This window comes from Leptodactylus fuscus, chromosome 5, assembly GCF_031893055.1.
Source record: "Leptodactylus fuscus isolate aLepFus1 chromosome 5, aLepFus1.hap2, whole genome shotgun sequence".
Classification (NCBI taxonomy): domain Eukaryota; kingdom Metazoa; phylum Chordata; class Amphibia; order Anura; family Leptodactylidae; genus Leptodactylus; species Leptodactylus fuscus.
The window spans coordinates 175,087,757-175,102,695 of NC_134269.1; the positions used below are offsets into that span (position 1 = coordinate 175,087,757).

At 41.2% G+C, this 14,939-nt stretch overlaps 1 protein-coding gene across 1 annotated transcript in view; it reads left to right on the top strand.

Annotated features, from left to right (window-relative positions):
* The window catches only part of LOC142203741 (rho GTPase-activating protein 7-like), a 155,836-nt gene that overhangs the window by 104,871 nt on the left and 36,026 nt on the right, over positions 1 to 14,939 (top strand). The gene's annotated exons all lie outside the window — the stretch shown is intronic.

Consider the following 14,939-nt stretch of genomic DNA (forward strand, 5'->3'; position numbering starts at 1 on the left):
ACATAAGGCTTATGCCAATTGCCCAATGTTGGCGGAAAAAAATTCCTTCCCAACTCCAGTCTGGTAGTCCTCATATAACTTTGGATCAACTTGTCCTTAACAAAATCTAAAACTCATTACAGGAATTAGGGAATATAATAAACTGGCCTTAAACAATGTGTTTTTAGGGTACGTTTGGAATTGTGAAAGGTGGGACCTGGGAGAGTGGGAGATTGAGATTATGGAGGATTTTGATCTTCAAAGACTGGCAGAGCAGAGAACACAGGTAGGGTGAGGTAGATGGAGAGGGAGGGAATTTATGGGGGTGCAGCATAATGGAGGGCTTTGTGGAGGAATAGTGGAGGCCTTCATATAGCATTCTAGCTACTGCATTCGGTATAGATGGGAGAGTTTAGTAAGTGGAAGTTCGACTAGTAGAAGGTTTCAGTGTTTGATGAGAGTGATTGAGGATGAAAATAATGGTTTTTAATGTTTCTATGATAAGAAAAGGGATATTTTGAGGATGTTTTTGAGGTGAAGGTGACTCAAAAGTGTAAGTGAATAAATATAGAGTTTAAAGAAAAGTCAAAACTTACCCCAAGTCAAAAGCAATGCTGTCTTTAAGTTACAGTAAAATCTCAGACTGAAATGGAAGTGTCATATTTAGGTAAATTTAATAGATGGTGAAACCACAAAAAACTCAGTTTTTGAAAGATGAAGTTTCAGATAGATAAAAGAGATGATGTTAGAGACAGCGGACATACTGTGTTTTGTAGTGGTCCAGGGGTGATGTCATTGGAAGATAAGTAATTGGGCATCCTCCGCTTATTTTAACAACTTATGTGCCCCTTAGTGTGTGAGAACGGGTAAGTCAATAGATGTTAAAAGACAACTCTAATAACTCTATTATAACTATTATACTGGTGTTGTCTTATAATAGTTTTATAATCCTATATCTTGTAGTCTCTAAGACACACACTTATTTTTGTCAACATTGAAGATGCACTTTAAGTGTGATTTATATATTTTTTCTTAAGGCTGCTGTCACACCCCATTTTTGAAGACCAGGCAGAGAATCAATTAAAACTTGATCAATCTTAAATACAAATGTTTGTCAATTTTTATGACTAATCCAGCAAAGAAAAAACAAAACTTGAATGGTAACTTTGGTTAACACCCACCTGGAGAATAAGATGTAATTTACATATAACCTCCCAGGACCTCCGTCTTTTGGACGGGTATACAAGTTAAAGGGATTCTATCATTAGAATTCCCTTTTTTTTAACTAAGTACATGTAGGAATAGCCTTAAGGAAGGTTAGTCTTCTCTTACCTTTATTATTCTGATCCGCGCTCAGTTCCGGAGAATTATCTTCTTTCTTCCATATGTAAATGAGTTTTCAGACAGCACTGAGGGCGTCCCCTGTACTGTCTGAAAAATCTCCAATGACGCCTACATCTTCTTCTCAGGACCACCTCTTCTTCCTCATCACCGTCACAGCTTCATCCAAAAGTGCGCATGTCTGTCTGCCATTTTCCTGTGGCCTCTCACGTTTGGCCACGGGAAAATGGACAACAGCACATGTCCTTCGGCCATTTTCCTGTGGCCTCTCCTGTTCAGCCACGAGAAAATGTCCAACAGACATGTGCAGTTTGGCGCTTTTGGATGATGATGTGATGGAAGCACGAGAAAAGAGGCGGTCGGAAGAAGAAGATGGAGGTTTTGCTGTTGAGTTTTCAGACACTACAGGGGACACCCCCAGTCCTGTTTGAAAACTAATTTACATATGGAAGAAATAAGATATTTCTCAGGAATGGTGGCGCGGATGAGAATAATAGAGGTAAGAGAAGAATAGACTTTCTTAAGGCTATTCCTACATGTAATGCTCCAAACAAAGGCTATTCCTATGTGTACTTAGTTAAAAAAAAAAAAAAAAAAAAAAAGACAAATTGTTCAGGGGCAATAAAAAGATGCATCTCATTCAGCATTTTGTACTTGGTGACAGGTCTTCTTTAAAGTAAGTGCCTCAAACAAAAGTCGCACGTACTCGAGATATGTAAACTCAGATCCAGCTGCAGGTCAGTGAATGTGAGCCTAAAACAGATGTGTTGGAATTTCTGTAAAATATGATTTGTGGAAACCAATGACATGTGAACAGCTAAATAATCGACTTGAAAGAACTAAAAAGGAAGAAAAAAGCCTGCCAGTAACGTAGAATTTCAGGCACTAAAATCCAGGAGCTAAAAACCATAACTTACAAATAACTTGTAACTGGCAGCACAAATATGGAAAGAAACATAGAATAAGGGCTCCCCTGAACACATAGTCCAAACCATAAGAGTTTCATATACAATGCCAAGTTAGTGAGCTGGCAGAACATGAGCGTTCTGCACAGGCCTGGTGTAACACTACAATTGTTGAACAATACATGTGAAATATCTAATAATCAAAGATACTTGAGTTGTTTGTTCAATGTTCTACAACTATATGCTCAATGGGCAAGCAATGAATACAACTACAAAATGGAGCAAGCTCAAGGTATGGCATTTTTTTCATCAGAGTCTGAATTGAACAAAAAAATGCCAGTACAAACACAAAAGTACAAAAAAAAAACTCATTGGGATGAAGGAAATAAGGGGAAAGGATTTAATTTGATAGAGAGACACAGGGATAGCCCTGGGGCCTGTCCTTGTAAGGACAGGAGTCATTGTGGGACATAGGTAAGAGACAGGGTACAATTACACCAGTTCTTCATCGGCAAGTCCCATTGAGTCCCCATCGTCTCTCAGTAAGTCCAGGTAAGACCATTTCTCTCTTATAGTTTTTGGATAAAACACACAGACATAACATACAGACATAACCCTTCTGTTCTGGAAGGCATTTGCCATCCTTGTATTACATGGACTGCCATGTAATATCGGTTTTCCCTGGCAAGCCACAACTTCTCCTGGTAATAATCTGTTTTCTGGGGGTTCCATAAACAAGTCCTGAGTTATCATCTGCTCGTCCTAGCGGCCATATTTTTAGAAGGGGCTAATGCAGGTATCAGTGACGCACTTCCCATGAGGCGACCTGAAGCGACCGCTTCAGGCGGCACTATGCCAGGGCCCCAGGGAGGGTGGCATTTTTGCTTACCTAAGCCAGCCCAGGACAAGGTGTCCTGGACTGGCTTAGCACCGAGCGGTGGATTGGGGAGGCCACTGGAGCAGCGCTGCTCCAGCAGCCTCCCCTCACGCTCAGTCAGATAGCAGGTCCTCTCCCTGCCTGCTCTCTGCCTGCAAACGCCGTTAAGCCATGCCCCCTTCGCTCCGCCCTGCCCCCTTCGCTCCGCCCTGCCCCTTCGCTCCGCCCCCTCCTCCCGGTAGGGGGGAGCGGCTTTCTGTCATCCGCCTCGTGCGGCGATAGAAGCAGGTTCACCCCTGGCAGGTATTGATCATATTGGTCATCAAATTTGGTGTAAACAAGTGTGAACAAGAAACTTCCGGTTTCTCAAGCTAATGACTCAGCAATACATGCTGATAACCTTGTTGGCCACTTAGATATTTTTGGCAGAAATGAGGTCAAAAAGGTAAACGGCATTTAACATTCCTCTGCAGAATGTAGTCTTGTTATATAGAAACCCTCATCCAATTTCATAATATACAGAAATCTAGAAACATCTAGTGCTATTGTACAAACTGGTCACATAATTTGTCCTGCAACCTATAGAAGGCCACTGTGGATATAGACTTGTATGCATGGTGATATATCCTATATCCAGATCTTATAATGCAGCATCAGATGGCTGGGATTCCTACTTGACATCTGTAGCTAGGTAGTGACTTCTGTTATATTCCTGTAAATTTCTAATAAACAGGCTGTCAGATGTTAGTGCAGATAATATATCAAACAACGTTTCAAGAATCGTGCTCCACTTTTCCACAATAAGGCCTCTTGCATATGTGAAAATGGCTGCCCATCGGATACAAGACAGCCATAAAAAATTGACAATTTCACGTCCGTTTTGCACCTTGGCCGTGTGAAGCTGTAACATTCCAGGTATGAGATTCTGTATCGGGAAAATAAAATTGCTTTGTAATTGTTTTTTTGTTTCACAAAAGGGGGTTTTGTCTTAGAACTGGTCATAACTGTGTTAGCTCAATATTGTGCCATTAAAATTGTTGGGACTTTCCAAGTCGTTTCTAAGCATAAGAAATCCCAGAATTGCACGGCACACTCAAGGGTGTAGCTAAAAATAATTGTGCCCACAGCAAAGCTGGAGCCAAGTCTGTTCCTTTAGAAAAGTTCAACAGCATTAAGTCATTATATGATATTGTCGCAGACGTAAACTTGTGAGTTCAGTATAGTGGCCATTGGACCACAGTTTTCAGTGGACCCAACTGTGTGGCCTAACACAAAGCAATACAAGATATGGTGTATGTTCAAAATCTCTTCTTTTTTTTCTGCAGTGTGTGGATGGGATTTGCTTCTGTACTAAACAGCTGCCAGTACACCACATACTGTATATCCCTGGCCTTACAACCATGAGTAACTTGGGTCATTGAAAGAGGGAGGATTCAACTTTTAAACAGGCTCCGTGGGAGGATGGGTGGGTGAAGATGGCACACAAAGTCTGCTCTAAAGACTATTTTCAGACCATCCCCCTTTTGGAACAAAGCCATGCCCAAGCCATGTCTGTATTGCCCTTCCTGCCCCCCCCCCCCCCCCCCCGTCATATATTATCATTCTCAGACTTCTTGGGGACCTTTTCAAAATGGCATGAAATGAATGCTTTCTTTACCTATATGTATTGTTTTATTTGAAATCCAATTATTCTGGAATTTTTTTCTATATGACAAAGTCTATAGGAAAACAAATCGGAAACTCAGAGCATTCTGCAATTTCTAAAAAAAAAAAAAAAAAAAATCACAAGGCCAAAAAACATCATATAAAGTTCAAAGACACTACACTACAAAAATTGCAATGTTTGCAAAGCATTCCTTAAGGATAAGGCCCCACGTTGCGGAAATGCAGCTTTTTAATTGCAGATTTTGTTGCAGCTTTTTGAGCCAATTCCAGGAGTGAATTGGACAAAATGTAGAAGTAGAAGTGCTTTTTATGGATTTCCCATTCCTTTAGTAGTCATTCATGGCTTTGGTTAAAAAAAACTGCAACAAAAAAAAGCTGCTTTTCCGCAACGTGGGGCCTCAGCCTTAAATGCTGTTGAGCAACATGTAATATCTGGATGTGTTTTTGATTGAAAAAAGTGGGAAAAAAAACATCAGTAAACTCAGTAGCAAAACGCATTGCTTTTGTTCTGCAGCATTTATCATTACATTTAAAGGGATTCTATCATTAGAATCCCTTCTTTCAGTACGGCCACGTCGGAATAGCCTTAAGAGACTATTCTTCCCCTACAATTTAGTATTCTTCTTCGCGCCGCTGTTCCGTTCTGTTACTTATTTATTTTTATTTTTTAGCTAACTTGCACTTGAACATCAGATTTCTATATTTCACAACCGAAGTCTGTTTGTGATATAGGTGACATCTCCTAAAGATATCAACCATTAATATCCCAGAAAGAAACCTTTAAATAAAGACAAATATTATCAGAAAACTGTGACTTGCTTTACCTTTATTTAAAATAGTATTTTATTTAAAATCGGATATTATTCCAATAGAACAAATAATAGGAGACATCTGGAAGGAGACGTTTCCCTAGCACCATATGTTTAGTGTAAGCTATGAGAGGGAACAATATCATTGCTCTAATTTCAGTGATTTGAGCTCCATGGTCCATTGTTTTTTGGTTCTTGATTCTAGGTGTCATGTGAATACATTTCTATTTATTTTCTCGCCTACTTATTTTGCTATGTTGGCTTTGAATTACTTGGTTGTTTCTCCTCCGTACATGAAATGAAGCAATTAGATTTGGTACTTAAGGCTTCTGTTCAGTTGCCAGATGTTTTAGGGAAAGAACCTCTAATGTACGTGAGTAAACAATGTACAGTATACGTTTCTAGAAATATATGAACGACAATTCAATGTATGTAACCCAGAGGATATAAAACTACCAGGTGCTTGGCCTTTTACAGGCAAAGAATTTAAGTCTAAAAGAGAAAACTAATCTCTAAGTAATGGAAAGTATTTTTTTCTGTGTGCGCTAATTTATTTACCCAGCAGAAGATTCTTAGAGGAAACATCTGTTTTTAAGTCCTGCAGTCACCCAATTTTACTGCTCAAAAGCCTGACCTTGTGGAAAGGTTGAAATCACTTCCAGAGGCCACACACAGAGTTGTTTGTAGGCAGTTTCCCAAGGAATTGACACTTTTTTTCTGTGGCCTTCACGTGTTAAATAGAAATAATATAATACCATCCACTTTAAGTATTAACCTACCCTTAGCCTGACAATATATGCCTGCACCCAATACTAAAGAATATAATTATTTCTATATACAGTAGCTATGACTACATTCAGCCTAAGGAAAATGTTTGTTTTTGTACCGTGTTAGCCAGTGGGTATGACATATAAAGAACAAAAAACTTGCAAGTCTTCAGTAGGTGATGCCTTTTTTAATGGCTAACTCATATTGATTATATCACTATAATCATTATACCCTTCCACCTCATTCATGTACATGAGGCATAAGGACAGCTTCTCACAAGCTCTTGCAGTTTGGAAAATAATCTTTACTGTCTAGTACTGTAATCCTGATGTGTCAGTAGTCCCAATATATGTCACCATATAACTATCATATAGTGAGTCTTGTTCTTCAGACATATTGTAGTCCAGGAAATTTAGCTGATATATACAGACAGTATTTTCTGGATTTTAAAAACCAGTGTACGGCTGATCTAAATGAGTACTGTGTAGAGAATAGAGGCAGTCTCTGTTGCAGGGGTATTTGAACCCCAAAAGGAATATTTAACAATGACATAGTAAATGACAATTGCAACTTCCATCCGGTCCATAAATCAAGATTTACCTTAACCTCACTAAAGTTGATTAAAATTCTTAGCACCCGTAACCATCACTGTAATAATAATAATAATAATAATAATAATAAATTTTATTTATATAGCGCCAACATATTCCGCAGCACTGTACAATTTGTAGGGTTCAAATACAGACAGAAAGATACATTACAAAGAAAGTCATTTCACACACTGGGACTGAGGGCCCTTCTCGCAAGAGCTTACAATCTATGAGGTAGAGGGGGACACAAGAGGCAGCAGGGGTGGCATTGCTTATACAGTGGTCAGACACATTTGTAATAGAGGTGACTGTCATTACATAAACATAAGACTTTATGAGCCGTCAACAGTCGTGTCCTTTAACATGTGGATGGAGCTTGGACATATAAAGTTAGCATGAGATGACATCATATCATGTGGGGTAATGTGGGAGCGGGGACAGAGGAGGGTTAAGGGTTTACGTTAGAAATTGTGATAGGCCTGTCTGAATAAGATGTGTCTTTAGTTTGCGTTTGAAACTGTAGAAATTGGGAGTTAATCAGATTGTCCGGGGTAGAGCATTCCAGAGAAGTGGTGCAACTCGGGAGAAGTCTTGTATACGAGCGTGGGAGGTTCTGATAATAGAGGATGTAAGTGTTAGGTCATTGAGTGAGTGGAGAGCACGGGTTGGGCGGTAGACAGAGATGAGGGAGGAAATGTAGGGAGGTGCGGCATTATGGAGAGCCTTGAGGATGAGGGTGATAACTTTATATTTTATTCTATAATGAATAGGCAGCCAGTGTAGTGACTGGCACAGACCAGAGGCATCGCTGTAGCGTCTCGCCTGATAGATGAGCCTGGCTGCTGTATTCAGAATAGATTGTAGAGGGGAGAGTTTAGTGAGGGGAAGACCGATTAGTAAGGAGTTACAGTAGTCAAGGCGAGAATGAATCAGAGAGACAATAAGTGTCTTTAGTGTATCTCTGGTAAGGAAAGGGCGTATTCTGGAGATGTCACTATCAAGAATTCGCTGTAGGGATGAGGTAGGGGGCCCCAGACAAAAGATTGCACCGGGGCCCACAAGACTTTAGTTACGCCACGGAGTACAGGGGTGATAGACACAGTGACAATGCATACGGTTATATCACTGTACAAGTATGAAAACCAATGATGTTTTAATATAAAGAACAAAAAAGTCCTTGTGCTAAAGTGACCATAAAAGATCTAAGACAAATAATTGAAAAAAAAAAAAGTGAAACCATTCATGATACTAAATAAAATAAATCCTGTTCATAGATAATCCAATAACCGTGAATTTCTCCCCAAAAACAGAATCTGGTAAATTACCTTTGTGCACAGTGGTCTAAGCAGACACAAGATCTGTCAGTGCAGAAAATTGTGGACTGCCATAGCCATAGGTTTAGCCTTACTGCTACATTACTATAATATTCAAGTGTTAGTACAAATGTGAACTTGAACGTATAAATCATTTCCAGACTGTATTCTAGTCTGTATATCTGAAGAACGACTGATCTTCTGCAGCTCAGTGCGTATCCAGCGTTACTTTATTTGCCTGTATAATATTGATGCATGCAGAAGGAATGACACCTATGCACTTGTCAGACTGATGTCATCTGAAATCTTGTCTTGGAGGAGGACTCTGTGTACGAACACTCCTCAGCAGTGTTCTCCAAATAACCCCAATTATGTTGTAACATGTAGTGTTCATGCAAAAAGTTCAGTGCTATAGAGACCTGTACCATAACAGCAAAGCAACAGCAACTCATTGACGTTATAACTAAATCAAGAGCCTGTCATAGTCCATGTATCCATATAAACATTAAGCATTGTGGATCATTAAGGCATAACAAATCTGCAACAGGGACACGCACATGGAGAAATCTGTATTATTGTATCTGTATTAGTAGGTTATGTCCACATCTACGTCAGAGGTTCAATTAGAAGCCTCCATCACAGACTCCATAAAAGATGACGACTGAAAGTTCCCGCATGAACTGCTACACAACAAAATAATGGACATCATAACAAATACCCAACTGTTCCCAATATAAAGTCTATTGGGATCCATTTTGTTTCTGTCATGACGTTCCATTCTTGATCGCTTTTTTGTTTTGATGTTCATAGGATGGAGCAATAAACAGAAATCCAAAAGTTTAAACTGAAGATTAAAACTTAAAGGCTAAGGCCTCAAGTAGTGAAGGATTTTTTGCCCCAATTATTTAAATGCATGTTTTCTGCTGTGGATTTTTTTCTGCAGTGCGTGGATGGGATTAGCCAGAATCTAATCCACTCTGCACGTAATGTAAAATTCAGCATCTTTCGCCATGCGCTGCAGCCAATACACTGTTTTTCCAATGTGGGATCCCAGCCTTAAAGGGGTTTTACCATGAATGCAAATTAACCCCTATCCATAGGGATAACTTGCAGATCAATGGGAATCTGAGCGGTCGGACCCACAGTGATCAGGAGAATGAGGGAGCACTGTACATTGGCTATCTCCAGAGCTCCCATTGAAACGAATGAAGTGGTGCATGCGCTGTTCAACCACTGCTCCATTCGCAACAGGTTATGAAAGAACCTATTCTCCTGATCAGTGGTGGTTTGAATGGTCAGACACCCACTGCTCTGCAAGTTATCTTCTATCCTTTGGATAGGGGAGAACTTGTTTTCATGGGAAAACCTATTTAAAACAAAATTGTTCAGCAGATGCTTAAATAGTATTCCTATTTGGACCTCTTTTATAAATTCCATATAGTTACATCATTTCTTATCCTCTAGTGTTTTGTGTAATAAAATATACATTTCAATTAACAATAGGTATTAAAATGACAATGTATAACTGTACTGATGGCATGTACATTATATGAGCAGTTGTGTACCTTCAGAAGTTGTCTCACAGAAGAATGACCATTTATCCTTACCACAGGCAAAACTCCTTATCTGTATAACTTTAAACATGATAAGAAACTACAGACACAACTGGAACCAGCTGGATTGGCCCACTTTCATCTTACAAGCATGTAGCAGCAGTACTACATAAGACAAGGCATGTAACAGGCATACTTGGTTGTCTAGACCAGGAGATGATAGTTAACATAGACCGCCTCCTCTGTGGGTATGCAGAAAGCATATAGTCCTAGTAGGTAGTGTTTTCCTAATGAAGAAGGACATATGATTTACATCACAGTTCTTAAAAATGATACTGCTACATGTAATGATACGGCTACAATATATTATGCATGGTTAGCTCAGGGCTCGTTCACATCTGCGCCCGTACTCCGTTCTGCAGGTTTCCGTTTCCTGCACAAAACGGGCAGGAGATGGAAACCTGCCGGCATGTTTCAATCCCATTCATTTGAGTGGGCTTGAAAAGTCTCTGGCCGTGTGCGCCGGTGAGCGGTTTATGCACTCCGTGGAGAAACCAGTTTTTTTTAAACCGCACACAGAGTCGGACATGCAGTACTCTGTATGCGGTCTTAAAAAAACGGTTTCGCCGCAGAGAGCATAAAACACTCACCGGCGCTCACGGCTGGACTCGGCATGACAGGTTTCCGTCTTCTGCATGCAGAAGACGGAAACCTGAAAACAGAGTTCAGGCGCTGGTGTGAACCCAGCATCGCTCCATTAACATACACAGTTATTCTTATAACATTTACTTGACATGGTTGTGTGCTTTGGACATTTTGGATCTTTTACACATTAGGTTTTTAAGGACAATAGATCCTGATCATTGCCCTGTGTACAGCTGTCCAGCGATTGGCCACTGTTATGTCCAACTACAACAGAGTGTGCAGCTAACAATGATATTAAGAGGAAGGGGGAGATGAATAACTGCAGGAATGAACATTCTCACGATCATTGGGAAGTGAACATGAAGGGGCAGATTCTGTCCCATATTAAGAATCAATTGACAATATGCTGCTGGATCCTGGATACTTTTATTTTACACTTTGCAATGATCATAAATGATTGTTCTTATACTAGAATGACTGCTAGTGCTCTCATGTGTCAGCTGACCACGGGGAACCTTTGTGCGGCTTAATGATTGGCAAACTAGTGACCATTTTGGTCATCACCCCATTTGCATATTGTGCCAGATTACATAATGCCAACCTACAGGGACCCAGAGTAATGGACTGTAATCTGTAGGGAAGCCTAGCAGTAAGGATTTCATGTCCCTCTAGCGCCACCATAGGAAAAATTAAGCATTTTAAAAGGGTTGTCTAATGCAGGACTTAACAAGCCTTCCAGAATGAGAGGTACTTTGATGTTTTTTGCATCCATCAATAGGCACCACTTTTTGGAATTTTTGTCTAACTCTGATATGACAGCGTCAGACCTCAGAATCATATTCTCTTGCCTGCTCCAGCCCACTTGGCAATACAGAGCCTATACAGCAGGGGTAGGGAACCTTTGGCTCGCCAGCTGCTGTGAAACTACAACTCCCAGCATGCTCCATTCACTTCCATGGGAGTTCCAAGAACAGCAGAGCCAGCATGCATGCTGGGAGTTGTAGTTTTGCAACAGCTGGAGAGCTGTACGTTCCCTGCCCCTGCTATATAGCATATCAGACACTAAAAGTAACAGAATATATTGCTTAAAAATTACAACTGTGCTGGAATCAGTGGAGAAGTGCTCATGTTGTAAGGTGCGTGGTACCATGATCCATGGCGCATATTACAGCCATGCTAGTCACACTGTGAAGAGGGCTTTAATGCCAGTCTTATAAGAGTATGTTCCAGTGTCACAGTTATCAGCATTTATATTGGTAAATCAGGACATCCTGGCTGTTCAGTGCTCTCTTACACATATACAGTGTTATGAGAAGCACAATACCTTTTATACGTGGGCATATGATTGCGTTCATTTCCATGCCTGCATAAACCATGCGGTTAGCCATCTTTGTTTGTCAAGATATTCACTGGCACAATTCGATCAGTATTGTCTGAAACACCTTGCCAATTTATGTTAGCCAATGGCTGCATGCCCGGTCAGTTGCAGTATGTGAAAAATATTTCTTTTGCATGCTGTAATTTCTTTTCTGTCCGTGCACCTCTATAGGTTCCTTATAATGGCTCCTTGCTGCATGGTGAATACTTCAATGCTGTCAGTTACATGGGTGTATGGTGCATGTACAGTAACGCTAGGTTCACACCTGCGTTCAGCCTTCCGTTCTTTGCTTTCCGTCTTCTGCAAGCGTTTTATGCTCTCCGCCGCGAAAACAGATTTTTTAATCCGGACACAGAGTACTGCATGTCCGACTCTGTGTCCGGATTATAAAACCCGGTTTCGCGGCGGAGAGCGCAAAACGTTCACTGCCGCTCACGGCCGGACAGCTTTCTCACCCATTCAAATGAATGGGTGAGAAAGTCTCCTGCAGGTTTCCGTATCCTGCTCTGCTTTATGCAAGAAACGGAAACCTGCACAACGGAGAGGGCAACGCAGATGTGAACGAGCCCTTACTGTTATGTTGTCAATTACACAGGTGTATGGCACATGTTAGTATCGTCAGTTATGCAGATATTCTTTGTCATATGAATGGGCCCATATATATTATGTGGATAACATTGTAGTTTTCACAGATTAGTCTGGGGGCTGTAGGACTGATATGGAGCAGGTACTATTCTTGCCCGTTTCTGCAGTTTGGTCCACTTAATATTTGTCCATGGAAAATACAGGTGGCACATGTATGTCATATAGAAATATATGGCATACATTATATCCATATGGCATATATAATTTTAAGGGTAGGTTAATTTTAACAGTGAGAAAATATAAAAAATAAAATCTAGAAAATAATATTGTATACATTTTATAAATGTATTCGCATTTTGCACAGAGAAATAAGTATTTGATCTCTTTCGCAAACAAGACTTAATACTTGGTGGCAAAACCCTTGTGGTCGCGCTCAGCAGTCAGACGTTTTTCTGTAGTTGATGATGAGGTTTGTGCACATGTCAGGAGGAATTTTGGTCCACTCCTTTTGCAGATCATCTCTTAATTAGGGTTGAGCGATCGTGTTCGGAAAAGTTCGGATTCCGATCGGCGATCGGAATCCCAAACATGATCTTTTTAGGTGGGATCGAGATCGGTGATTATTTCCCACAATGCTTTGCTACTGGCCAAGCATTGTGGGAAAAACTAACAATGTTAGCCTTCACACTGAGTATACGCTCCGCTCATTCTGAGCAGAGTGTATACTCAGTGTGAAGGCTCTGCTGCGGTTCCATAGGAATAAATGGAAACAGCCGGCACACAGCCTTAACCCCCTGCACGCCAGCTGCGTCCATTCATTCTAATGGAAGACTAGCTAACATCTCTAGTAGCTACTTACCTGCAGAGATGGGTGGTCCAGTGCCCGGTGTTCTCGTTCTTCTTCGCCTCGCTGCCCCCTGGCTCCCAGGTTAGGAGAGTGTGGGCGGGTACAGGGCGGGGAGACGTGACGTCCCCCCTCCCAGTACCCGCCCACACTCTCCTAACCTGGGAGCCAGGGGGCAGCGAGGCGAAGAAGAATGAGAACACTGGGCACCGGACCAGCCATCTCTGCAGGTAAGTGGACACCAAGGGGGACTAAGTAGCCAGATGACTAAAATAAAATCCTCTGGCTACTTAGTGATTAAAAAAAATCACTACACAGCGTGGATTCTAACAATTAAAGCGTTCAATTGTTAGATTCCATGCTGTATACTGAATAGGATTGTTTTTAAAATACGATCTCCAATTAGTAAAAAAAATCCCATTGACTTGCATTGGGATTGGAATTGGGATAGAGATCGGGTTCGAATGAAATATGATCGGAAATCGGATTTCAAAATCGATTCTGAAAAGTCAAGATCGGCTCAACCCTACTCTTAATCATGAAGATTTTGAGGCTGTCACTTGGCAACTCAGAGCTTCAGCTCCCTCCATAAGTTTTCTATGGGATTAAGGTTTGGAGACTGGCTAGGCCACACCATGACCTTAAGGGTCTATTCACACGGAGGAAAATGGTGACGAATTTGGTGTGGAATTTCAGCGCTGAAAAAAAAACTTTTTTTTTCAGCACTGAAATTCCACACCAAATTCCTCACAGTTTTCATCCGTTTTCATGGACCCTTATGTGCTTATTTTTGAGCCACTCCTTTATTGCCTTGGCTGTATGTTTGGATTAATTTTCCTGCTGCAAGACCCAGCCACGACCCATTATTAGGATCCATTCACACTGAGTTTTTTGGCAAGGATTTTGGCGCTGAATCCGTGTCAGAATCCACGTGGAAAAAATGCCTCCCCATAGAGTTCTATGGGTTCCGCTAGCTTTTTTTACGCTAGCGGTTTTTTTCAAGGTTCATACACTGTGCTGGAGGAAAGAACCATTTCCTAATTCCCAAAGCGGATTTTTTTCCTCACCAAAAAACTCAGTGTGAATGGACCCTTAGGGTGCATTCACACGTAAGAAAAATGGAGCTGAATTTGCAGTGAAATTCACGTCAGAATCAGTGCTGAAAAAAAGTGCGCGTAAACCCGGCTTTACGGGCGCTCCCATTGAAGTGAATGGGATTAGAGATGAGCGAGTACTGTTCGGATCAGCCGATCCGAACAGCACGCACGCATTGAAATGAATGGAAGCACCTGGTACTTCCGCTTTGACGCCGGCCTCTTAACCCCCCGCGTGCCGGCTACGTCCATTCATTTCAATGCGTGATCCGAACAGTACTTGCTCATCTCTAAATGGGATGTGTTTTGAAGCGCTCGCGTGTATGGGTCTAAATGAGCGGCGCGCTTACGTTGTGTGAAGAGGCTCTTAATGTCCTGGCAGAGGGAAGGAGGTTGTTACTTTGTAAACTTTGCAACTCATACATCTTTGACTCTTCACGTCTCCACGCACCCGACCCACATATATATCTTCCCCACAGATTGGCTTTGGCTGCCTCACTCCGCCTCATTAGAGGTGTACCCTGGGTATGGGTAATATTATTGGTAAGTGGCATCAGGTCTGTGGTGCAGGTCAGTGTTACCAGTTGCACAGG